Source organism: Acomys minous (assembly GCF_964271855.1).
Source record: "Acomys minous genome assembly, chromosome: 11".
Taxonomy (NCBI): domain Eukaryota; kingdom Metazoa; phylum Chordata; class Mammalia; order Rodentia; family Muridae; genus Acomys; species Acomys minous.
In genome coordinates this window covers 108,897,291-108,923,074 of record NC_140492.1, presented here as the reverse complement: position 1 = coordinate 108,923,074, position 25,784 = coordinate 108,897,291, and the positions used below count along the sequence as shown (strand labels likewise).

At 40.6% G+C, this 25,784-nt stretch overlaps 1 long non-coding RNA gene across 1 annotated transcript in view; it reads right to left on the bottom strand.

The window, feature by feature from the left end:
• LOC311609080 overlaps positions 1-25,784 on the bottom strand; it is a 161,352-nt gene that overhangs the window by 81,604 nt on the left and 53,964 nt on the right. Inside the window, exons 2-3 of the long non-coding RNA XR_014783259.1 lie at positions 8,067-8,140; positions 930-1,066 (exon numbers count right to left, since the gene is read on the bottom strand). This is a non-coding gene — a long non-coding RNA (uncharacterized lncRNA). The remainder of the gene's footprint in view (positions 1-929; positions 1,067-8,066; positions 8,141-25,784) is intronic.

Here is a 25,784-nt window from a genome sequence, read left to right as displayed (position 1 = left end):
CCTCGGCAATGATGGAGCCGGCTCAGGCTGCCTTGTTCTAGTCTTCTTAAATCATCCATTCGCCTTCTGGGGTGTTTCACATATTTGCTACTACAGTATCACCCCCCACCCCCACCCCCACCCCCACCCCACGCCTCCTTGATTTTCCATCCTGCTTCTGGGAGGTCATTGCAGCCCATTGTTGGCTCTGCCTTCTATGGAGCATCTCTGTATAACTGTAGAATTTTGGAAACCTTCCCAATGCCATGCTACCCATCACACTGTTTTGTTTTTTTTTTTTTCTTTTCGGCCAGTGACTTGCTGTTGGCATTTTATCAAGTACATTACTCCTGAAATGGAATCTCCTGGGGAGTCTCAGTAAATACTCATCCTCGGACTCCACATTGAGGGGTGCTGATGGTTCTATTCTAAGCGCCAGAACATTTTCAAAGCTCCCCTGACAATTCTAATGTGGAATTAGGTTTTTGCTTTTTTGTTTTTAAAATGGAGAATCTGGGCGGTGCATCCGAAATCCCAACACCTGGGAAGGCAAGGTCTGATGACCAGGAGTTTGAGGCCACCTGGGTACATAACAAGACCCTATCTCAAAACTATAAATCACAGAATTCAGTTAATGGAAATTGACAGTGTTTAGCGAAATGGTAAATGTTGTATTTGTGGTTTTGAAAAGCAAAAGGAAATACATTTTCATATAGCATCCATAAGTAGTCAACTATTTTTGGCTCATCACATATTACACTTGAGATTTCAATACCAACTAATACTGCTACTGCTCTATTACATAAAAGTAATAGAGAAGGAACTCGCTTAGTTGCTAAGTTGGAAGAGACATGAAGGAAAATGTAAATGGAAACAAAACTTAATCATAAAGAGAATTGGACATATATTAGCTTGTTTGATTATATCTGCAACTACACACAAAATATTACCCCCATGTGTAGAAGGATTATTGTCATCTAAGAGGTTGAATCCTCTGGGTGAAATATTGTAAGTGGTGGAGCCGTCCTTCAAGTGGGCCAGGAAGTAGACATTCATGTAAAAGCCACCTCGTTTCTTTCACATCTGTCTAGGAGTCGGCAGACAGAGTCATGACAGAGTAGACGCTTGATCAGATTTACAGCAAATGACTCACTCTTAACACATTCACCTGACATGACGTATATATAAAAAAAGACCATGTTATTAAAATCATGTTTGTATCTATGACATGAAAGTAAAAGTGAAACAGTCAAGGGGGGACAACTATGGCTAAAGGAACGAAGACCAAGAAGAGATGCCAGGGTAAGGTGGCATAAGGAGGTATGCTCCCAGTACAGTAAATACTTAGGTAGGAAACCCAGGGCTGTTAATGATAAACATATGTCAATTTACATATGAAACAAAATCACCTGTGCATTTTAGGGAAACTATGAAATCAGAGCAATAGCATTGGGGTTTTCTTCCTTGAGAAGGGGGCAACAGGAGGCTGTGGATTTGTTGTTTGCTTGGTGATCTAGATTATTTAGAGGGCATTTCAATTAAGCCAAGAAAAGGGTGATGTTTCCACCTTCATTGTCAGGAAGTAACCACCATGAACTCATGACCGCCCATGCCGAGTGCCAAGAAATCCTCCGAACAGTGTGAGCTCACATGTTCCTGTGGTCTGGGGTTTCCTTCTGGAGCCCCCCATGATGCTCCATACCTTCCTCTCAATGACTGTTTAGCTTCCACTCACACCTGTGAAATCTTTTTATCTTTGTTTTTCTTCGACAGGGTCTCATGTACAGCAGGCTGGCTTTGAACACATGGTGTCATTCATGGTGGCAAACTTCTGATTCTCCTGTCTCAACTCCACAAGTGCTAAGATTACAGACATGTGTCACTGTCCCTGGTTTGGTGCCAATATTGAGGAATGACCTGAGGCCTTCATGTACTATAGGCAAACAGTGCACCAATGGAACCGTGTCCCCAGTCTGCTCTGAAGTCTTGACTTGCCGGGCACTGTTCCTTCTACTTTGTCCAATGGGTAAGCCTGCTCTTTGATTCCCTCTTTCTCAAAATATGTTGCTTACAATATCAGTATGGCAGTTATTTAAGGTCCTTTAAAAATATGTAGACTCATGGGGTCTTCCCAGGAAACACTAAACAAGACTCTCTGGTGTAGGGCCCATGCACCTAGATTTTTTAAAAAATGATGTAGGTACAAACTCAAAAGTAACATCTGTTGAAGACTCCCCTTGTCTATCTTATATGGCCGTGACATCGAAGGGGTCATCTTATGTCTGAATGTATAGGAGGAGACAGGCAAAGACTAACACACTTATTCAAGTTAAAAGTTCAAGATATTAAAACCTAATAATTTGAACAATGGCCAAAATCAATGCATATCCTCTAAGTGACTTTTACAAAATTTACTGAAATAAAATAAAACATCATAACACTTACCTAGTTTTGAAAACAAAACCCCTTAGGGAAAAAAAAGAAATAGAAACAAGGAGTCTTATGGTATATCTAAAACATTAGAAATAGTAGATTAAAACATTTTTCTGGCATGGCTAGTGATTTTACATCTGGCTTGTGTCACAGCAGGGTTGACTCGATTATCTGTGATATTTAATACAGCTGCAAAAACACATAGAATTGATAAACGATCATCTTTGAGCCCTGAAAGATGGGGAGAGCCAGCTTTGGTCAAGGAAAGGCCCCTGAAAGGGATCCAGCCCCTTTTTAGTTTATCTAAGGCTAACCCAGCTGCCTAAAACAAATGAAACCACCGCAAGTGTGATTAAAATAAAAAAAGACATAGGCTTTCATTAATTTATCCCTAAAGTCCTGTATTGAAGGGTGGTAGTCATGGTAGAATAAGGCTATTCCTAAGAAAGACAGATTGTGTTTTTCCTTAAGCACCCTAACCCCCAGAATTACCTCAGATATGTCTGCACACAGGCTAGTGGACACACAACTCTTTTCTATTCCTTCTGGGCTTAGGTAGGCAGGGGTGGGCTAAGGAGACTTTTGGCCATAACCAGGGCTTGCGCCAGCTCAAAGGAAATGCTTTCAGCCAGAAACAGTAGTGAAAGGTGTTAATAAGAAGACATGTCTCTGTGTTTCCGTAGGGAACCTTAGGGTTGGATTCGAAGCCCAGGAAGACTAAACAAGCGTTGTTGATTTTTGCCTCTGGCCCAGGTCATGAAACTGGGAACTCCTATTCTGAGGGCCTGCACTGAGCTCCTGGTCCGACACCCTCAGACACCAGCTGTCTCTATTTTCTTTGGCTTTCTTTAACTTAGCATCTCTCCCTGAGCATGTATTATCCTTTCATCAAAAGCTGGTGAACATGGAAGGTGGTCCTATCAACTGTGGTGTATTTTAAAGTACATTAACATGGGTCAAAACATTTAAGGTTATTGAAAAATAAGGAGCGTTGACACTTTTGCTCCTGTTTATTTCTCCTAAGTGAGATGTTTATAGCAAATTTAAAACAAAAGCCCAAACTGAGTTTCAGGCCTTGAAGTACATTTCAGGTCGTCCTGGGGACTGTTGATTGTTGAGACACCATTAAGTGTGCTAAATTATAATGAAGACTAATATAGATAAATAAGATTTTTTTTCTTTCCTAAGTGCATCAAAATAAAGACAAATTGAGTGGCTGAATTTTCTCCTTCAGGCCAGTTTTTCTACTTGCCCTAACACTTAAATTACTTATGATACCTTAGTAGGGTTTCTTAAGAAAATAATAGTTGGCTGTAGTACCCTAGTTATATCCAGAAATTGCACAGGAAGATTTCATGGAGTGTTGAAACAATTAGGTCTACAGTATTGTTTCAACCCCAGAGTAATTTTTGGTGTCTTTAGGAGTCATGAGTCCCCACTTCCCAGTTGAATGACTGTGTAAGTTGAATGCTGTTCAATGCTCTCTCCATTCCTCATTAGTAACCAGGAAGGAGATAGATGGAAATAAATACAAATGAAGGAAGCCTGAAGTTTGAGAGCCCTTACACTGACAGTGGGACACAGCATCTCTAGAATTCTAAAGTAAATTCCCCCTATTTTAGGCCACTTCATAACTGAGCAATGCCAAGTCTGTGATTAAGGGACATGACAGGAATATTTTAGGAGTCAGTGCACCACACCTGCAGCCATGTGCCTAGATACATGCAGGAGTTAATTGTACTTTCTAGAATAAAATTGCTCTCTTCAGAATGCCAAGTGACATGGTTCCACCCCCTCAAATGTTTCTCCAATTTTCCAGCCTACTTTGGCATATGAATAAGCCCGAGCCAAAGCTCTTGGATTTAAGAATGTCTCTATGTAATGTCTGTTACTAAATTCCAAATGGAAGCACAGTCCTTAGGCGTTATGTAAAGAGGACAGATTTTTAATTAGTGCTGGAAATGCGTACCAAGATTTAATGGCTAAATTAGAAATGAGTGATGAGTGGGTCACTGAGGATGTTTGCCAAATGCTTGCTCATCTCACAGGTAACCCTTCTTCCCTCTGGGACCCCAACCTTACCATCTGAGGACCTGCACTGAGTTCCTGGTCACCTTCTAGGTACTTCTCCCCTTTTCTCAAACTCAGGAACCTACCATTTGACTCACCCCTGGCTACATGCCCATAGGGTTCTGTATCCTAATTCGGAGGTACTTGCTCTAGCATGTCCATTGCTGCTGTGTTCACAATTATTAGGGAATGAAATCAGCTGACATGCCCGGCAACTGATAAGTGGACAAGGAAAATATGGTACATACATAATGGAATTTTACTCAGTTTTAATGAAATTATAAAATTTACAGGTAAATGGATGAATATAGGGAAAATTCTACAAAGCAACCAAGACTCAGAGATACAGATGCCACGTGTTCTTTCCGACACATGGATACTACCTTAAAATGTTTCCGTTTCTATGTTTACGTTCTATGTTCCACAACTTGTGTAGAAATAGAGTCACAGGAAATTGGTGCCAGGAATTTGCCTGTGTTCCGTGTAAATTGAAGTAGGTCCCTTAGAACGAATGGAAAAGCTGTGACTGTAAAGATCCCTCCCATCCCTTAGCTGCTTCTCTACTGTGAGGGGAAGTTCCTGGGAAAAAGCCATGCCTTCGCTGGCCCTTCTGCGAGGCTAGTTGACTGGTGAGTACTTCAAAGACTGTGAAGAGGTTGGAATGTTGCAGATCTTGAGCTTAATTAAGTTATCTTGAGCCATTTCCAGTGCCCTCATTAGCCATTCTTTTTCCACCTCTGTGGGGTCTACCCTCTTTGTAGCTATACTAGGAATAGTTTTGATATGTGACAACAGAGGGGACCCCTGGCTTCTGCCAACCCAGAGGCTGAGAGTCATCAGACAGCATCAGCGGTTTCTGCTGCTTCGTGGCAACTCATCTACATGGCTTGCTCACCCATGGGCTTGAAGACTCTCAGTTTACAATCCTCTTTGTTCTATTTCTACAAAATCTCATGAAATTTCTATCTCATTGGATCACGGAGGTTGGACTAATCTAAATCTCTGCTCCCATGCCGTAGTCACTCGTAGCTGGTTCCAGAATAAACTATCTCATGTCCCCTGTGAGGTGACAATTATGGGGTTTGTGTTGACACTACTCATATGCAAATAACAGCATAATGCATTCCTGTCGACAAATTATCAATTTTTAAAATATTTATTTATATGTATGTACGTTATGCATGTCTGCATATATGTATGTACGTATGTATGCACATATTCTGTGTATGTCTGTTCGGATGCTCAGGGTGTCTAGAAGGATGTGTCAGATCCTCTGGAACTGGAGTTACAAGTGGTTTTGAGCCAACTCTGATGGAGGCTTAGGTTGGAAAGCTGGTCTTCTGCAAAAGCAGAAAGCATTCCTAGCCTCTGAGTGTTCCCCTCAGGCTCAGTTATCAGATTTTTAATGTTCCTCATGTTTATCACAGCAACTGATACTGCCTTCTCAGACCTCCTCATCCAATTGCCAAGCAATAGACAGGCTTTATCACCCTCTCTCTCTCTCTCTCTCTCTCTCTCTCTCTCTCTCTCTCTCTCTGTATATATATATTCCTCATATTGAGTAACAACTGATCAGTACCCCATTTCATCTACCTCTGGTAAGGCTGGGTTGGAGTAATCCTTTGGGTTGTGAAGGAAGTAGAGAGGACGCATATTGAGATAATGCTTTAATTTGCAACCCTTTTTAGTAGTGGCACATTTACAAAGCATTTATCTCATTCCAGATATCAACCTGCTTTTTTTTTTTCTCTATTGGCATCCTGAGACCAAGATGACATCACTTTCAAAGTTGGTCCTATCCTTTCAGGGACAACCTCGGCTTCTGAAGTCACAGGCCCCAAGAACAATGACCAAGGTCACCCTCTCGCAGCCTCACGCTTTGTTTCACAAGAGATAGCCCTTCAATGCTGAGAAACCTGGCTTCCAGGAACTGCAGGCCTCAGCCAGCCACTGTCTTTCACGTAGTGCCTTGGAGAACAATTGTGTGAAGCACGGTGACCTCAGAAACCCATTGCCTTGTGGGCTATTTATGAAAACAGCGTTCTCAAAGAACAGTTCAGGATGAGGAAGCCCTATCAGAGACTGATTTAGCTCCCACTCTGCCTGGGAGAGCATCCTATGAGAAAACAGGGGTAAATATAGCAAATGCAAGTTCAAAGGCAGAAGACCAGTTGCATGCTGTGCTTCTGTGAGTGAAAACAAGATCTCTGGAGATATTTTAGCACAAGGAGAATTCTGCTGAATTTTTGCTGAGCTGGATTTATCAAGCTGGGTTTCTTTTTCCTTTTCTTGTATCAGTTTATTTGTTTATTTGTTTGTTTTTTGGTTTGGTTTTGATGTGGAAAACAAATTTGTGCTATGTATTAGAAAGAGTTTTATAGTAAATATGAAAGGGGCTGCTGCTGTTGGTTTTTAAGATATGATGTACCACCATTGTATGCAGAGCTGTCTGAATGTTGTCCTGGGTTTCTCTCCTAGCAGTGCAGCCACTTTATAGCAGTGGTTTTCAACCTTGCTAATGCTGAGAGCCTTTAATACAGTTTCTCATGTTGTGGTGACTCCTCAACCATCAAACTATTGCCTTTGTGATGTCATAGCTTAATTGTGCTACTGTTATGAATTGTAATGTAAATATCTTATACACAGGATATCTGATAGGGAACTCCAAAGGGGTCTTGACCCACATGTTGAGAACAGATGCTTTAGACTAATGCAGATTATCATCTGCAGGGGTTGTACCTACCCCTGCAGCCTTCAGTGTGATTTGCCTCATGTGACATTGCCCACGTTAGTAATAACAGGAGACACCACTTAGAGTTGTCAGTCAGCCAGTGAAGAGAGAACTAGAACATTTTTGAATGAATAAGCCACCTGCTTCTGGAATGGTGCAAGATGACCCTCATTTACTTAATTTTTTTTTTGGTAGGTTTATGTCTTTTTCTTCCTTCCTCACATAGTTCTTTCTGGAAATGGCTACCAGCCATTTTAAGGCTTTGAGTTCATCCACAAGTATCACATACTTAAGTTGAGGCTGATGCTAATTTAGCAGATGTGTCAGAAAACACAAGGCACTATCCACCAGCATTGGCCTTTCAGGAAACAGCACATAGTGACAGTTTATGGCAAACAGTAAGGAAAGGTACAAAGACGGCAGCGATGGAAAATGTGACAACCTTGCTAAAGAGACCATAGCAATGCTAGGAGCTCATGACAGTTGGGAGATAATTCTTTTTGAGTTTTCCATCAATGAACAATAAAACTCTAACGTTAGCTCTTTGTATAAGAGCTCAAACACATTTCTAAATTATCTTATAAACATATATATATGTGTGTAGTGTATGTATATGTACATGCATGTACATACACATATACATGCATTTGAAATGACTTTTGAACTCATTGTGCAAGAGGCCTTTTTGCCAAGAAAGTTTCTATAATATTGATTTAATTCTAAAAAATCCCCTGGAGTGATTTTTTTCTATATTAAAATAAAACAAGTTCGTTCTCCCTTTATATCCTCTGAAGAGGATCTGAGATCAGTTTTTGACATTTCTTCTATTAAGAAATATGTATGGTATACTCACCGTAAGATAGAAAATCAGTTGTTTATCCCATATTAACCACAGGCTGGCAGCAACTTGCCTCCAAAACCACAGGCCTGTAATAAAAACACATGAGCTCATGCTTTGCCCCTCTTCTCGGCAAGCTATTCTAATAGGCATGGAGTACCCACCCAGGACAATGAAACAACTTGTGAACAATGAAATTTACAGTAGCACAATGACTCCTTAAGTACAAAGATTTGTAAGTAATTTGAAGGAAATGATATCACTTCTGGATTGAATAGGAGCCTTAGTGGTTCATTGAGTGAAGCCATTTGCTTTCTACCCCCATGGAACGTACCCTATCAGCAAGCAAAGCTACCCCAGAGCAAAGCTAAGGGAAAAATAACTCATACTAGTTTTAAAAATTATTATTCTGTATATTTTGCCTGATGGTTTTTAAGATGATTGATAGAAAAGCAACCACTGATAGTTCCATGTGCTTGCGACTTTAAAGAATTGGAAAAACGTGAAAAATGTAAAAGTCAAAGGGAGAACTCAGAACTAGGAAACTGAAAATAATAAAGAGCACTTTCACAAAATTATTTTTCACCTCAGGGAATGTACTTCAAGTCATATCAGGATTCTGAGTGATGAGTTGATGGACGTGTCTGAACTCTACAAAGGAACATCAATTCAAGTAAAAATTGCATTGGGGGAGGAAGGAAAGAACTTTAAAAGGCATAGAAATAGATGTTCAAAGAACTGTGTGCTTCTGGGGGAAAAGAAAAGGGCAAAGTCTAATGAGAGCTAAGGTTGGATGTGAAACCTCGGGCAAAGGAAGACACAAATAGAGGTTAACAGATGGCCGTGCACAGGCGGTCCATGTCTGCAGCCTGAAACACAAAAGGTCGTTTTGTAGACTCTGAGTGACAGGAGAACCATTCGATTCTCCTGTCAGCCTCACTAAGTAATTGGGATTCTGATTCCACAGGTCAGCTCATTCGTGCAAAGAAGAAATTGTCACCTCACCTGTCTCGCTCTGTCAAGAAGAGTTCGATTATGGTGCTTGCTAACGCAGCAGTTTAATTATAAGCCAGGTCTTCACAGCAAGTGTCAGTGTTGCGTGCCTCTGCTGTGTGCTTTGTGAGCACATGTTAGAAACTGTACTACAGCAAAGTCAGCCATGTGACCAAGCAGCTCTAATGGTATTTATGAAATAGAGCATGTTTCAAATAAATGAGGAGGGTTATAAACTTTGTATGGCTCAGTTTGCAAAGGGCATGCCACACTTGGGCATGGGGACTTGAGTTCAGGTACTGAGCACACGTTAGGTACAGTGGCAGCTGTGTAATCCTAGCACTGAGATTGCAGAGGGTCAGACTCCCGTAGCTCACTGGCTAGCCAACATAGGCAATACATGAACTCCAACTTCAATACAAGATCCTTTTTCAGAAAAAAAAAAAGTTAGGGAAAAATAGATTGCAAACTTCTGGCCTCTACATACATAAAAGTACATAAGTATTCATAGGTATGAAAACCCGTTTTGCTCTCCATATGCCTATAATTCTGTACAGTCATCACACAGAGAGAGACAAACAAGAAAAAAAATAAGGAAAAAGAGAGGGAGGGAGGGAGGGAGGAAGAATCCTACATAATTCCTTTGTTATCATATATGTTCCTTTATCTTTTCAGCTGCCCAAACATATTAAAATGGGTGGCAATGGTCACTCTATGATTTTATAAAGATGAAGGGTGAGTTATAATATATTTCAATTGGGACGTTTCTTGTTATTGCTTCCAGGATAATGACATAGCTTTAATAAATAAATGAAATAAGTAAATTAGATAAAACATAAATTGTTTCCCTAAGAGCTTACTTAACCATCATGACGACAAATCATTTTTAATTTAGAAAACTTCCACATATTTCCACTGGCACACATTTCACTGGGTGGTGGGCAATAAACTTTGACTCCAAAAGAGCTGAGCTCAGACTTCTTTATATTAACTACAGAGGCTCCTGAGAGGTTGTAGGCATTTAAGAGACTAGTTTCTCAACTGGAAGTCAAGAGGGAACAACTCACTTGGTTCATTTTATAAGATAGCTTTGCTATTTAGTTTTTGTCAACTCAACACAAGCTAAATTCTTCTGGGAAGAAGGGAGGGACATCAATTCAGAAGGTGCTTTCATCAGATTAGCCTGCAGAAGCATCTGTGAAGGCATTATCTTGACTAATGATTGATGTGGGGTCAGGGGTCCACCCCACTGTGTGATGCTACTACAGGGCAGGGGGTCTCAGGTTGTATAAGAAAGCAGGCCAAGCAAGGCAGTAAGCCGTGTTCTTTTGTGATCTTAATTTAGTTCTTGCTTCCAGATTTCTGTCTGAGTTCCTGCCCTGACTTACCTCAGGGATAAAGTGTGACATTGGAGTGTAAGCCAAATAAAGCCTTCCCTTTCCCAAACTGCCTTGAGTTATGGTGTTTATCTCAGCAATGGAAAAAAAGAAACTAGAAAAGAGAGCATGATGTAAAATATAAATTTGTCTTAACGCACGTTTTGATGAAGCCTGACAATCATTACGTTGTGCTTCCCAGCATGCTGTGCTGCCTGTAAGTTTGAGAACCTCATCCTTATTATTTTTCTCTTATTTATATTATTTTATAAGACTTGTTTCTATTTCAGTCCAGAGCAGACAATAGAACCTAGTTGGTACAGAAACTGTTCAATGTGGGTTTTCAAAGAATGAGCAGTGCAGCTTCTGAAAGCTACTTTCATTGTACTGAAAGCTTTAATTTAAAAGAGAAACTCACGTTTTACCAACCAAAGAAACTCAGTCTATTGTGTGCAAACAACAATCATGTGCAAATAATAATAGTTTATTGTATGCCAGTCTTTTTTTTTTTTGTATGCAGTTCTAGGATTGCCAAGGTAATTGAAAGGAGAGAATGGGGCACATGTAGCTATGCCAAACTTCTGCTCCATCTTAAGCCACCCGCTTCACAAACGCTCAAGGTTGAAGTTGATTTTTAAATTCAGAACAGTTTTCTAGAGGTTTTGCATTTGGGACAAAGGGATTTCCCTTACCTAGAAATACACTGTTTCCTGTGTGCCCTACAGATGTGCACGTAAACAATCTCAACTCTCTTGCTGTTATCTGCAACTTGAGTTGAGATCAGTCGCTTTGGGAAAATGGCTGGTAATTGGACAAGTGTGATGTTTCGCCCTGCCGTGTCTGGAGAACCTGTGCGGCTGCTTTGCATTCATGATCTTGGACATTCTTTTGTTGTTGCACAGAAGAGCTGTTTGTTTTGTCTCCCTACTAAACTCCTTGAGATGAGAGCCTCTAAGTTTTACTTAGCAGGATCCAGGAACTTAGTAAGGGTTTGATACAGGTGAGCAATAGACTAGCATCTGCCGAAAGGATAAATAAGTGAACTGGACGCATCTGTGTACGGCTGTTTACGTATATTGTAATGCAGAATTAAATGAATCTATAAGAACAAATGAATCTGATTCAGATAATTCGAATCCAGTGTTGGTAATATGAAGGGGTGAAAAGCGTAGTTTTAGCGTGAGGTAGACTTGGGCACATCACGCCATTTGGCCTCCCCCCCCCTTTTTTTTTTTACCATTCTCTGCCTTGAGTAAGCCACTATATATATCTTTAATATCATTACCACATCTTTCAGAGCCCTGACACCCTCTGTGTGGTGTCGGGTTTGAAGGGGTAAAGAAAATATGTAGAGTAGCTAGCAACCATCCGACAGGGTAGCAGTGAGTCCTTGGCGAATGACAACCTTGTGTATTAAGGCCAGGTCATGATCAGAATATTAGAGTTCTAATAGCTTTTTAAGATGTTTAACCAGTAGTCAGACTCTGCTATTTTATAAAGCATCACCTGCTTCTACCAAACGTTGTATTCAATGTTCCGGAGTTAGGGTTTCCCTCCAGTTAAGTTATTTCTTTTTTTAACTTTAATTTTATTTATTTAATTTTTATGTATACATTTGTATTACTCCACATATATACAATAAACTACCTATAGCAAGAAGAACCATGACACAATCAGGAATTATGTAAATGTTATGTTCGTAGTGTTTTGGCTATTTGCATTTGACAGCCTTGAAGAAAACAGCTTTCCTATTTTGGTGCATCTAAAATTCTGAATGTAAATCAATCTCCATCACATATTGTCATTATCAACTTAAAACATCTATCTAAACCCCAAAACATCTTCTATCATAGACAGAATTCTGCATGAAAAAGGGCAAGGTTGGATGCAGGCAGAGTCGATGGCCAAACTCTGCCAAGACAGGGTAAGCAAGTCCTCAACAGTTCTTGCCTCACAAATATGTCTGTTAGATATATTAGGCCAGAAGGCTGAAGAGGATGCTCTGACATAATAGTTTTGGGTGACTATTCAGGTAGAAAACTGTCTTTGCCATCTTCTCATTTGGAAAGCTACTATCCTGCACTCCCATCATACTCAGGCAATTAAGTTTATTTCTTCTCAAGTCTCTGATGGAGTTGAAGACCAGTAGCTTAGTTTTACAATGAAGCTTCTTTTTTTCCTTATGATAAATAATTAGTACTAACCGATAGCCACAAATCCCTGACTTCCTTTGGAAATTGTTTCATTGATTTCTGAAAATGATAGTGGACTTATAATGTGCCTATAAATATACTCATTAAGTCACAAATTGCTCATAGCAGCACAGGAAACCTCTATATGCCGTCTAGGCATCTTCCTTCCCCAAATACACATTCTCCCAAGGGAGAAACAGCCCAGATCCATTATCCTAAGTACAGCTGGAGCGGAGCCATGAATCAGAGGGCAATTTTCCAGTTCCTCATCCTTTCTAAATTCATTATCGTGGGCAGGTTTCCACTGGAACGTGATGGGCTGGCATGTCCTGCAACACAAGATCACTGTTTGTCAGGGTATTCTTCTGTTGTATCATTAGAGTCTGAACTCTCCAACCAGCCCCCAACGAAACATGTCAGGTCCTGAAATCAAGGTGGCATCCACAGAGCCAGAAAAATAAAAGAGTGTAATATATTATGTGGTTTCTAATATCCACCAAGTCTCCCGAGTTCAGCTCCCTAGATGTGTTTTCACTTTGTCTCCACAGTCTGAGAGAACAGAAATTCTAGGTTCCCAAGTAGTAGGTTTACTTTTATTGTATATAAAACTATACCACAGATATCCAACTCAAAGCTAAATCAGTTTTGATGCCTTTACCTGGAATGAAATCATTATATAGCAAAGTAATGAATATAACCTCTGTGAAGGAAAATCTACAATGAGCCACACTCTGAATTTACTAGGGATGCTAAGAGTAAAATTCAGTTTTACCTGACATATTGTCAGTGTTTACTCCTTATTCAATCCTGGCCACATTTCCCTTTGTGTTTTATTTTGTTGTTTAGTATATTTGTTAATTAAAATGTAATTTCATCTCTTCCTGTCTTTTTTGTCCTCCCAACCCTTCCCATGCTCCCCCCATTTTATTGTAATCTGGTGGCTTCTTTTTCTCTAATTATTATGATTACATAGATAAATGATAGATGGATGGATAGATAGATAGATGATAGATTAGATAGATAGATAGATAAATGATAATAGGTGATAGATAAATGATAGACATACATAGATATTGAAATATATAAATGCAACTACTGAGTTCATTTTTTTGTTGCCCATGTAGATAAGATTCTAGAGAAGACTGCACTGTATTGGATATCAATCAAGGGCTCATCCCTGGGAGAAGCTAATTCTTTCAGCAGCAATCAATTATCTATAGTTTTTTTTCTTAGGGGTGGGGCCTGTGAACATTTCTCCCTTCCATGTTAGCATGTCTATTAATATTGTTCAGGTCTTAGAGCATCTCTAGTGACATTGTCATTGTTTAGGTCTTGTATAGACAGCCAAGTCTAAGAGACACAATCTCATAGAAGACTTTCTTATTCTCTGTCTCTTAAAATCCTTCTGCCTCCTCTTTTGCAGGCCTTAACCATCTTTGTTTCTTCTATTCAAAACTCTCTGTTCAGACTCATAGGCCATATTTTAATTGGATCATTTGATTTCTTGACTGACAGGTGTACAGCTGACAAATATTCTTTCTTGCTTTGTGTGTTTCTTCTGCGCTAGGTTGAATGTTATCCTTAGCTGTTGTAGACACTTTTTTGTGGCACCCAGTTGTCAGTTGCTGGCCTTAATTCCTGAGCAAATGGAGTCCCCTTAAGTAACCCTTTTTCTATGTCTATACCTTGGTGGGAACATCCTGTGTATTTTACTATCAGTTTCAGCTTTCACACTGAGGTCTTTGATCCAGTTGATTTTTGTGGAGAGTGGTAAATACAGGTCTAATTTCATTTGTCTATATGTGGATATCTAGTTTTCTCTGCATTGTTTGTTGAAAATGTTGTTCTCTCTGGTGTAGTTTTTGGCCTCTATGTAAACTATCAGATGGCTGCAGCTATATGCACTAATATTTGGGTTTTCTAATTTTGTTCCATTGGTCTACATGTCTGCTTTTGTTCCAGTGTTGTGGTGTTCTTTTTCCTATGGTTTTCTAATCTACCTGGATATCTGGAATGGTAATCTCTCCAGCATTGTTGAACCTCAGCAGCGCTTGCTTTGACCATTTGGGATCTTGTCTTGGTTTCATATGAATTTTAGGATTTTTTTTTGTCTATTTCTGTCAAGAATGTATTGAATGCCTACCTTCCTTTAGGTTTTGTTGAGACTGTTGCAACTTACTTCTCACTAGATCTAGGATGCTTCACTTCATAGGTTATTAAGTAATATACCGCAACGCTACATGGGGACACATGGAAACACAGTGGGATCAAGGCAGACAGTAGTCTCATGCCGGAAATACAGCCCTCATTAATAAGCATGCGTTCCTTTTAAGTTATGCCCCGTACCTCACTATCAGGGAGCATGCTCACAGCCACAGCTCCCTGCTGTAGCCAGCCCATGTGCCAAAGGGAAGTAATCCAACCCAAGTGCAGAGTAATCTGCTTCTGGTGCTCCGTGTTTATTTTCCATGTGGCCTCCACCCAAGCAGGGCTTACTCCTACCATGGTTTGGGCCATTGAATGTGGGGATGCATATTCAAATCCCACCCCCTTTCTTAAATGCGTCGTCAGTGTATCTCTCCACTGTCCTGTCTTTGTGGAAGGAAAAGAGACAAAGTAAACAGAGCCCTGCTTAGACCAGCAGTCTCCAGCAAAAGAAGAGGAAGACTTGTTGGGTAGGGCTCATTTCAGTATTTCTAACGGCATGGTGGCCTAGTTAGACACGATCCCCACAATAGCTGTGGTCTCACTTTAGAAAAGAAAGGCTCTCTTGTTTATCCCTGGGGTTTATGTTGTTTCTCTCGGAGTAGAAAACCTTCGAATCTGCCGAAGCTCAGCCAGAGTGTGCCATTAACTGCAGAGGCTTACTGAGCAATTTGAACATTGCAGGGCCTTAAATGATGCTGGTAAGGCACCACTCACTCCTTCGCCCTTAAGGTCGCAGAGTTCCATTTCCTTCTGTTTGGTATTTGATGCAGTCGACGGCTCTTTTGGGTTAGTTAGGTCTAGCGCTTTTCCAGTTGTCAGATAGCACAAAATTTCAGTTTCTAGACAACTCTCTGTTCCTATGTTAGATAATTGGAAACTTTTTGTAACTTTTAGTTGATTTGTTTTGGAACAGAATCTCACTATACCATCTACTATGATCTCAAACTCTTCATGTAGCTAAGGCTGGCTTTGAACGTAGGACTTTTCTGCCTCACTTCCCTATTTCAGGTACAAGCCATCACATCTGCCTCTCAGGGACTGCCGGCTCTTCTGCAGCAGGAGCCTGGTGAAGTTTGGAAGAACACTGCTTAGTTGATCTGCATCCTTTGCAAACAACTCCTTGCAAACCGTAACCTTCCACATTTCAAAAACAGATAAAGCCAGAACTGAGCATTTTTTCCATTAAGAAACAAACAATACATTATTTAATATTCGCTGACTTTGAAGAACTCTCTGAAGCATATTGTGCAGTTGGTCTTCCAAGGAATATACCCTTTGCATTATGCTCAGCTGTCTGACAAGTTACTAGCTGTAGGCAACACTGATACTTTCTTTTGCAATGAGGCAGAACGGGCATGAGAACACATGAACTGTTTGTTGCTCTTTGCCATGTAGCAAATGACGTCACTGGCTACATTTCCAGCCCTTCGCCTGGCTTTCGTAAATGTTCGTTTTCCTGTTTGCCTTCACTTCCTGTTGTGCTTTGGACATTTCCGAGAGACCCAAGAACTAAAATACATGGAATCTGGGCCACGATGAACCTGCAGGCGCTCACTTTGACTCTTTGATCTCTCGAGAACATTAGATTCAGACAATTTCTCTGGAGTAGTGCAGCTGTGCTGTTCACCACGTGGACATGGGAAGGAATCTTTTGAATGAGTTGGCAGAATGGTAAAGGACAAAGGATAAATTCCTTCTGTGACTGGAAATGAGCCGAACACAAGTTGCCTAAAAAGAAGCAAGTAGATACTGCCCGTAATAATGAACTTCGTGTAGAAATGTTCTTTTTAAGATTACATAAAAATAAGGTGGAATTATAATTTTTAAAATGTGTCTTTCTAGACTTTCCCTCTATCTGCTAGGCCTGTACTCTGGAGACCAACTCCTTGATGTTTTTAGCAACCAACCAAGATAAATCTGATGAGAAAAAAAATGGTACCACATTTGCAAAGTAGTAAGTTAGAATTATTACTAATATGGGGAATCAGAGATTCGGGTTAAAGAATACTACAACTATGCCCTTATTTTCCAAAAAACAGTGTGAAGTAGAGCATTTACCCCAGTATAAGAAAAATAGATATATCTCTAGAATATTCTAAATGAACTTCAGGTTATCTTTGTAATCCATAAAACCAAATGCACACAATTTTTAGATACACGCATTTTTCTTTTTTAAAAAGATGCTTATATTCAAGTGGTTATTTTTTTTTAGTTTAAAGATGAAAAAATTATGTTTCAAAGAGGTTAAAGAATGCCCTTACTAGTTAAGAAATGAATTCTTTTTGCTCTCGGTAGTTAAGAGGTTTTTATTTTATTTTATTTTATTTTATTTGTTTTTTTTAAACTAGATACAGTTGGCATCCGAAATAGAGGTGTAACGGTTTGAATGAGAAATGTCCCCAGTAGACATAGTCATTTGAACAGTTGTTCTCCAGTCAGTAGTGCTGTTTGGGACGTAGAGGGCACTGCTGGAGGAAGTATGTCACTGGAGGAAGTGCGTCACCAGAGGAAGTACGTCACCGGAGGAAGCACGTCACTGGAGGAGGGCTTAGAGTGTTCAGTGCCCAACCACACACTCTGCCTCATGGTTGCAGTAGCAGGTACTGGACTCTCACCTTCCTGCTCCTCTTGCCATGCTTGCTTTACTGCCATACCTCCTGAACACTTTGATCGCCATTGTAAAATGGGAGGTTATGAAGTGTTTCGGGAGCTGAGACTGGAAAGCATACTTCCAAAATAGTATGGACAAGGGCCACATTGTAATGCAGTCTTGGGCGTTAAAGAAATAAGGCATGGTGGCTCACGTATATGTCATAGGTATAAAAATAAATTCTAGCTTTAAATATTTAAAAATTATCTCTGATTCCCCAGCTTTTAAAAAACGGGCTCTAGGTTACAAAGACTTCTCTTTTGAAGTAATATTTGGCCAATCTCTGAGGAATTCTCATTTGCAAATTCAACTGACATCTCTGAGGGCTCACTCACTCTATTCCAGGAACTGTTCCAAGCACTGTGTGTAGAGGCAATGCCATACTGTCACGGAGCTTACACCTCAGTGGACAGAGCAGTAGATCACCTAGCAAATCAACAGGATGACCCAGGAGTAAGAGGAATAAATAAATAACAAGAAAATACAGGTGCTGTTCAAGAATTCCATCTGAGCAATGTGATAAATGATGCTAAGATAGCCAAGTTTGAGAAATGTGTGAGCAAAGTATTTGAGCAGCAGTCTGAATGATCCAGAAGACAAGTCTTAGGTAGAGTCCACAGCGAGGATGGAAATTATGGCAAATGTGTATGCTGACAAGGGTGACACTGGAACCTCGCACATCCAGTTTGCTTTCTTTTCTAGACATTAACTTCATAATCAGCAGTGCTATAATGAATCCCTAGTGTTAAAATGCTCCCTAGACAGCTTCCTCAATGTTCTCCCCCAGAGCCAGTGTCCCAGGACAAAGGATTAGTTAGAGTGCAAGGGATAGACGGGGGTATGTGGTCAGTGTTATTTAGAACCTGGGAGACTTGGTGTTTTCTAGGACTTTCATGTATGATGGTAGGATGGGTCGGGACAGGTACAATAGATATCAGAGAGAAACTGCCCCATGGGAATATTATCACACGATGATAAAGATACAGCTTAACAATAACAATGTATGTTTTCATTTAAGGATCCTTCCTATGTTTTTCTTCCTTTTATACTTATGTTCTCTCTGTCTCTGTCTCTGTCTCTGTCTCTGTCTCTCTCTCTCTCTCTCTCTCTCTCTCTCTCTCTCTCTCTCTCTCTCTCTCTCTCTCTCTGTGTGTGTGTGTGTGTTTGTGTAGGGTGGGTAGGTCTTTGTCTGTATATATGTTTCTTTTATCTGTGGCACAGATTCTCCAGGGCTTTACTCAGAATAAGAACTAAGAATAATAGTTTTTATATATGCATGAAAATATCACAATAAAGCCCATTTCTTTATATGCTAACCTAGAGGTAATTTTTTTTTTTTTTTACTTAATGGGAAGAAGAGCTCAGGGTAGGCATACATGGATTGTCCTGGAGGGTGGGTACGTATGACACAGAAGCCTTACAGTTAGGACAGCTTACCCTCACTCTGCAGCTGTGAGGAAGAAGCCTGCTTGCTACCCACCTAAGAAGGATGTTGGAGAAAAGGGTTCTAGGGTCACATATCTTTCCCTAAAACCCTGTCAACTCTAGGATTTCCCTGTGTGTGTCCTTGCGGGAAAGGGCAATGTGGTCGAATCTGGAAGCAAATCAAGGCTGACTGGTGGTAGTCAGATACCTGCTCTGAGGGACAAAGACAGCATCGGGCAGAGCTAAACCATGGCTCAACATCCTGGAGAAGAGTGACCTGGATGCAGCAGAAATGTTCTCAGAGGTTAAAGGCTGAGTAAAGTGAACTTTCTATCAACAATGACTTTCCTATAAGAGTTAAACTATCATCTCTCTTTAACAGCAGCAGAAATAGCATATTTATAGACTCGTGTGCCTCCTTAGTTTAAGACTAGTCCAGGAAAGAAGAAAATCTGGTCTTAACATTTCACGTCCTTGATCAGACTTAGGGTTCAGAACTGGGCTTATTCTGCTGGGCTCCTGGGGACACTTTACACTCTGGCTGGAGATGATTATCTTGAGCAAACTGACAGTGCGCTGTGGCTTTAAGGCCATCATAGGCCAGATGGGGACACATGGTAGGAAGTTGTGTGCTTCCATGGTGACAGGTGCGAACATGTGGCAGAGAGGGGCATCTAGTTTGTTTATTAGGTGGTAAACAACTCTGAAATATTTCAGGACAAGAGTCCATGTTTAAACTTAGTATACTATTCTACAAAAGTACGACAGTAATTAATGTAATGATTAAAATACCAACAAAGGAAATGAGAAAACATACTTCTAATAATCTGATGTTAACATGTCAAGCCATAGAAAAGAAGTACGTGAAAATAGCTTTGTTACCTGCTCGTTAGAGATGGAGATGACAGTTACTTCCCCCATTTAATATGTTTAAGCCATTAAGGATGTCTAAAACCTCCATATGAGATAAAGGAATGTTATAGATGTATAAAATTATGCTTCCTGCGTTCCTTTGGTACATTGAATCTAAGTTTAGCTTGTGCTGAAAGGAAACAGCAGCTTGGCTGTGTACAGTGTATTAAAGTTTATATTGTAAGGTTTCAAGAGAAAAAAAATATGTATTTCCTTTATTTCAGTCCAGTCTTCCTCACTGTAAGAAGAGGCTATTTGGGGATGGATTTCATGACACATGGGTTCCATCTAATCATCTTCCCTTGCAGGTGATGCAAGTCCTGTCAGGTATGGGAGATACAGATTCTCTGTAGTGATAGACAGCTTGGGATCCAGTAAACAAAGCTGTTAAATCTGGAGGTGTGTCTAAACGGACAGTAGCTAGCTATGTGTTTATATTCTCGGATAGAAACTGCCCTATGGGAATAGCCTCATATGATGATAAAGATAAAAGTTAATAATAACTGCACATGTTTTCCATAAATTAAGGAACCTTTCCAAACTCTGTTTCCTTCCCCTGACGTGTGTGTGTGTGTGTGTGTGTGTGTGTGTGTGTGTGTGTTTCTGTCCTGCAGACAGCATCAACAGGAAGTGCAAGATGTAAATTCTGGAGGTGGCAGTGTGGCATCAGACAGAGCACACCTTTGAGAAGCAGGAAGCTCTTCCAGGAAGCGGGGAGGGGCTGGGATCGCCCCACTTCTTTGCAATTGTTTGTACAGAGTTATTGTAAACCATCTAAGGAATAGGCTTCTACTTCAAGAGGAAGGACTTGAGACAGACCAAAGCTTAATTCAGAAAGGAATTAGCAATGTGTTCTCCACAGAGATGAGTCCTTAAGCGCATGCTGTGGGTGAGGTAATGCGGTGTTTCTTCTGCTCTATTGTTGTGTAGACTTCCCTGCCTCATTAGATGAGCGGTTAGTGTATTATAGAGTTTAAAGGGAATTGCCCATGAAGAAACAGAGATCCGTGTGCACGTCATGTTTATAAATTCACTTTTAAGCACTAATTCATACAACATTATTGAATGTAAAAATAGGCCTGTTACTTCAAAAATTGTATGTGGGTATGGATAATTTTAAATGGCTTTTTATTGGTAACTTGCCGTGATTTTGATAGTAGGAAGTTTAAAATAAGAACACATTAGATCCTAGGAAGAAAGTCACAGAGTAGACCGTGTGTCCGTACTGTTATATAATACACCTTTATCATGTAGGCTCATTCAACTCTCGTCTTGTAGTAGTTACTGTCATTGTCCTTGCGTTAGAAATGAACAAATACAGCTTGGAGAGATGCATCCGTTTCCTGTTAGTCTGAAAGAGTTTTTGACGGTGGCTCAAAAACATGGATTTGGCCACTGAGAAGGGTTGGCAAGTAAAAGTCAACCTCAGTTTGATGCCTGGACCTCGTATAAAGGTGGAAGACGAAAGTAGCTCTTGAGAGTTCTCCTCTGACCTCCATCCACATAGGCACCATGACACATTCAAGCAGACACACGCAAGCACACACTCATGCGCGCGCGCGCGCGCACACACACACACACACACTAATAATAACAATAATGATGAATTTTAAAACTCATAGGCTCATTTTTCCCACAATATTATGGGTTTTAATCTCAGACCAAAGTTTGGTAGGTTATCTTCTGATATAGTCTTTAACTTACATGTATCTTTACCCTGTGTTTACACATGGTTTCCTTTGTGTATATCTCTGGGTCCAGTTTCCACTGTCACTTTTAAACAGTTTTATGACCTGAAATGCTCGCCCAAGGGTCCATGTCTCAAAGGCTTGGGCCCAAGGCTGCTTTGCTACTGAGAAAGTAGAATCATTAAGAGTTGGGATCTGGTGGCAGGGAGCTAGGTCACCAGAGGTGGGCCTTGGAAAGGGATGGTGCAACCCTGTCATGCCCTCTTTAGCAGCTTGTTCTGTCTTACACATCCTGTCACAATGGTGTGCCATAGGCCCTAATGTAGCATGGCCTCCTGCCCTTGAACTACAAATTCTGAAACTGTACACTGAGGTCAACCTTCTCTTTAAATTTATCACCTCAGGCATTTTGTTGCAGTATCGAAAAGCTGACTAACACAAGTAACTGTATTAGATTAGATTCCATCCTAAGGTCTCATTAAATCTTTCATTAAAATCTTTCATTAAATGCTCTGCCTTAAAATATTGCCACATTTTGAAATACTGAATATTAAGACTTCCATGTATGATTGAGGAAATGAGTTAGGAGAGGTTAATACTTTATAAAAATAAACTGTTTATTGATTTATGAGTATACATATATGTGATATATATATATATATATATATATATATATATATATGTGTGTGTGTGTGTGTGTGTGTGTGTGTGTGTGTGTGTATGAGGGTGTATTGCTATAGTGGGTATGTGGAGGCCACAGGACAATGGGAGTCAATTATCTTTTTCCACCATGGAGGTTCTGGGAATCAAACTCATGTTGCCAAGCTTGTTAACAAACACCATTACTCACTGAACCATCTCATCGACCCAGAGATTAAAATGTCTTAAGGTTATATAAAGAGTAATATTAATTGACGTGGAAAATGTCTTCCCTGTAAGTTTATGATCCTTAACAGCTTTACAAGGCAGCATTTGCTTTACTTACTTCATGGTTGTATTACTGCAGAGCTAGCATGTGCCAGAAAGTGATGTGGATGCTTATGAAAAGTTCTTGACCACGGTTCCCAAGTTCTTTGTCCACCTGAAGTCTCAGAACAGACATACAGCCAATAGTGAGGTGAAAACACAGCAGTGACACTATATCCATATAATACTGTAAGTGGCACATGGGACCCAACAGGACAATGCAATGAAGTACAACTGGGTAGTGGGTAAACTAGGAGGCCACGTTTAAAATGCTGATCCCAAAAGCCTCCTTGTAGAAGGTAATCTTAGGATAAGGCCAAGAGAAGGGGAAGGTGTCAGCTTCAAGACACGATTGGAGAAAGTCCAGAGGGGAGAGAAAGACGTGAACCTGGGAACTGGTCAGAGAGAAAACCATGTAAACACAGGGTGAAGACACATGCAAATTAAGGACTATATCAGAAAATAAGCTACCAAAGCTTTGGTCTTAGCCTTAGAGCCTACATCCATCCACTATGTATGTATGTATGTATGTATGTATGTATGTATGTATGTATATATCTATGTATCTATGTATCTATGTTATCTATGTATCTATGTATCTATCTATCTATCTATCTATCATCTATCTATCTATCTATCTATCTATCTATCTATCTATCTATCTATCATCTATCTAGTGCCTATATAAGTGATTCTCAACATGTGAGTCACAACCCCTTTGGGGGTCAACTTACCCTTCCACAGTGATTGCCTATGAGCTTTGGAAAAGCACAGATATTTTCATTACAATTCATAACAGTAACAAAATTACAGTTGTAAAGTAGCAACAAAGATGCTTTTATGGTTGGGGGGGGGGTCACCACAACATGAGGAACTGTACTAAAGGTTTACAGCATTAGGAAAGTTAAGAACCACTGATCCGAATCAAATCGTCTATTATCTGTTTTTTACCCAGGTTTTACTTAAATGTAAAACTTACTCAAAGGGCCTCCTGCTTCTTCAAGTGACTGAACACATTTGTACTAGCAACACAGACCAGATGTTGAATAGGTCACCTTTTCATTCACTAAACACCTAAAGATGATTTTGCTTATGGAGAGGCTGGCATGGAATGCCACATTCTCCTGGTAACTCAAGCATGAGTCGGCATGTCCTCACTGGCTGGCACGTGCAGGTGTCCAGTCTGGATTTTATTTACAGGAATGTCTACAAAGCTGTAAGAAGGACATACACAGACCCACTTTCGATGGGCAGCCACATCTCCATAGTTTATAGCTAAGACCTCTGGTCTCATCCCACAGTGACCCGGGCATTCTACTACAGTGGAGAATAAGCACACAGGGGAGAAAGCAGCAGGTGCACAGTCAACACGTCCATGCCAACCCCTGTGCCTTTGCACATGCTGTTCCCTCTACTTGCCTGCCCTTTCCTTAGTTCTGCACACTCTGCTTTCTTTTCCTCATCACCTTTCCAGCTCATATGGAATGGATTAGTCACCAGATACTCAGTGTGTTCCTTCTTTACCCAAATCTCTTCCTACCATCACCCGTTATTTTGTCTTCTCGGAGTTTACATCTGTGAGTGGATCATGTATTATCCACCTTGGCTTCCACTGCTCTCTGGAGCAGTGCCTTGACCCTCGCAGCATCCCATTGCCTGAATCTGTGTCGTCACACAGCCCGTGTTCCAATGAAGAGGTGACTGAATGGGCTGAACACTTAGATCAAACTGAGAAAATGGCTGATTCTGTGAACAGTACAATGTGACTTCAATTCTATTCAGAACTTGGCTACCAGGGACTTGCAACAAGATGTGTGAAATTGCTAGAGAAAAAGCCAATTATAAAGGACAATCACAAAGGGAAACCAGGTAGATGTGAACTCACAACCTGGTTTTCATGCTAATTGGGTTCACTGGCTTGAGGCAATCACTCAGCTTTTATTCCTCTTAGCATTAGCCCATACGACTTGGAAGTATAATACTGCTCTGTGGTGTTATTGGAAATATTTAATTAAATAATGTTTCCAAAGTAAATGACATAAAAAAGTTCAATAAATACTAACCAATTATTATAAAAAGGGCAGCTACTCATTTTTAACCCAATTAAAGGAGTTTATTGAAAGTAGGAAAAAGCTAAGAGCTGTGCCTCAATTTCATGCAAATATCCAGTGTATCTAACCCCATACGGAAACTGTAGACCAGGCTTCTGAAGCTCTGGACCCGAGAGTCTTTCATTCCCATTGGATGTCATAAGGCACATTGAATCCTGTACTGAGGGCCACAGTGACCCTTCCCTGACAAAGTACATCCTCACCCAAATGAAATACTTTCAGTTTCTCAGAAAGTTATTGAAAGAGTTTAATACTTAAATACCAATATTAGTATCCTGGACAGGGGTTATAAGGTTTCACGAGCCTATCCCAACAGATGGGCCAGCTGTGGTGTGTGACATATCTAAGGGAGGCGAAGACTCCTGGGGCATCCTGAGTTCATCCGTGCTGACTTCGGGAGGCTTCCCCAAACCAGCACACAGGAAGGATGGGAACCGGAAATGTGCAGGTGTACCTCACGCTCTACTCTTATGACACGCTTGCTGAGTGAGGACAAGTCATCATTTTCCCACCAGTGGCAGTCTAGTCCTTTCTCAAACTTCTGAGTCATGAAAAGCTCGGGGCTGTTTTCCAAGCTTGGGCAATGGGTGACCACGGATAGAGTGCCATGTGCATTTCCGCTCCCTACTCTCTAGCTCCACTTCTTCCCCTGAACAGCTCAAGAGCAACATCAAAGGCCAAGAGTGTGTGTATAAACACCAGGTAGCTAGGCACGGGCTAGAACACTGGCTACATTTTCTGAGCTGACTTCTTGTGACACCTCGGGTTTCACCCTCTCTTTATGTGTCCAATCACACGTCGTTTCCACAGAGCACAGCTGCTGTTCCCACTATGTGTAAATACTCCAGACAGCCAATTCACCACTATCTACCACCTTTCCTCAGACAGAGGTTGTGTGGAGAAAGATGAATGACACATTTCTTTAGTATAGTGGATGTAAGTAAGAACGGGGATCAAGTCTCTTTTTATACCCTATGAGCATATATAAAGGGGGAGGAAGTCCCCCTCAGTCACAGTCATAGGGGAGGGGAGTAAGGGGAAAATGGGAGGGAGGGAGGAATGGGAGGATACAAGGGAGGGGATAACCATTGAGATGTAATATGAATAAAGTAATAAAAAAAAGTAAGAACAGGGAAGTGAAACTTCTCCTAAGCTTCTTGTGGAAGACACTTGAGCCAAAACTGCATGAGTCCCAGAAACTTCCCTTTCTGT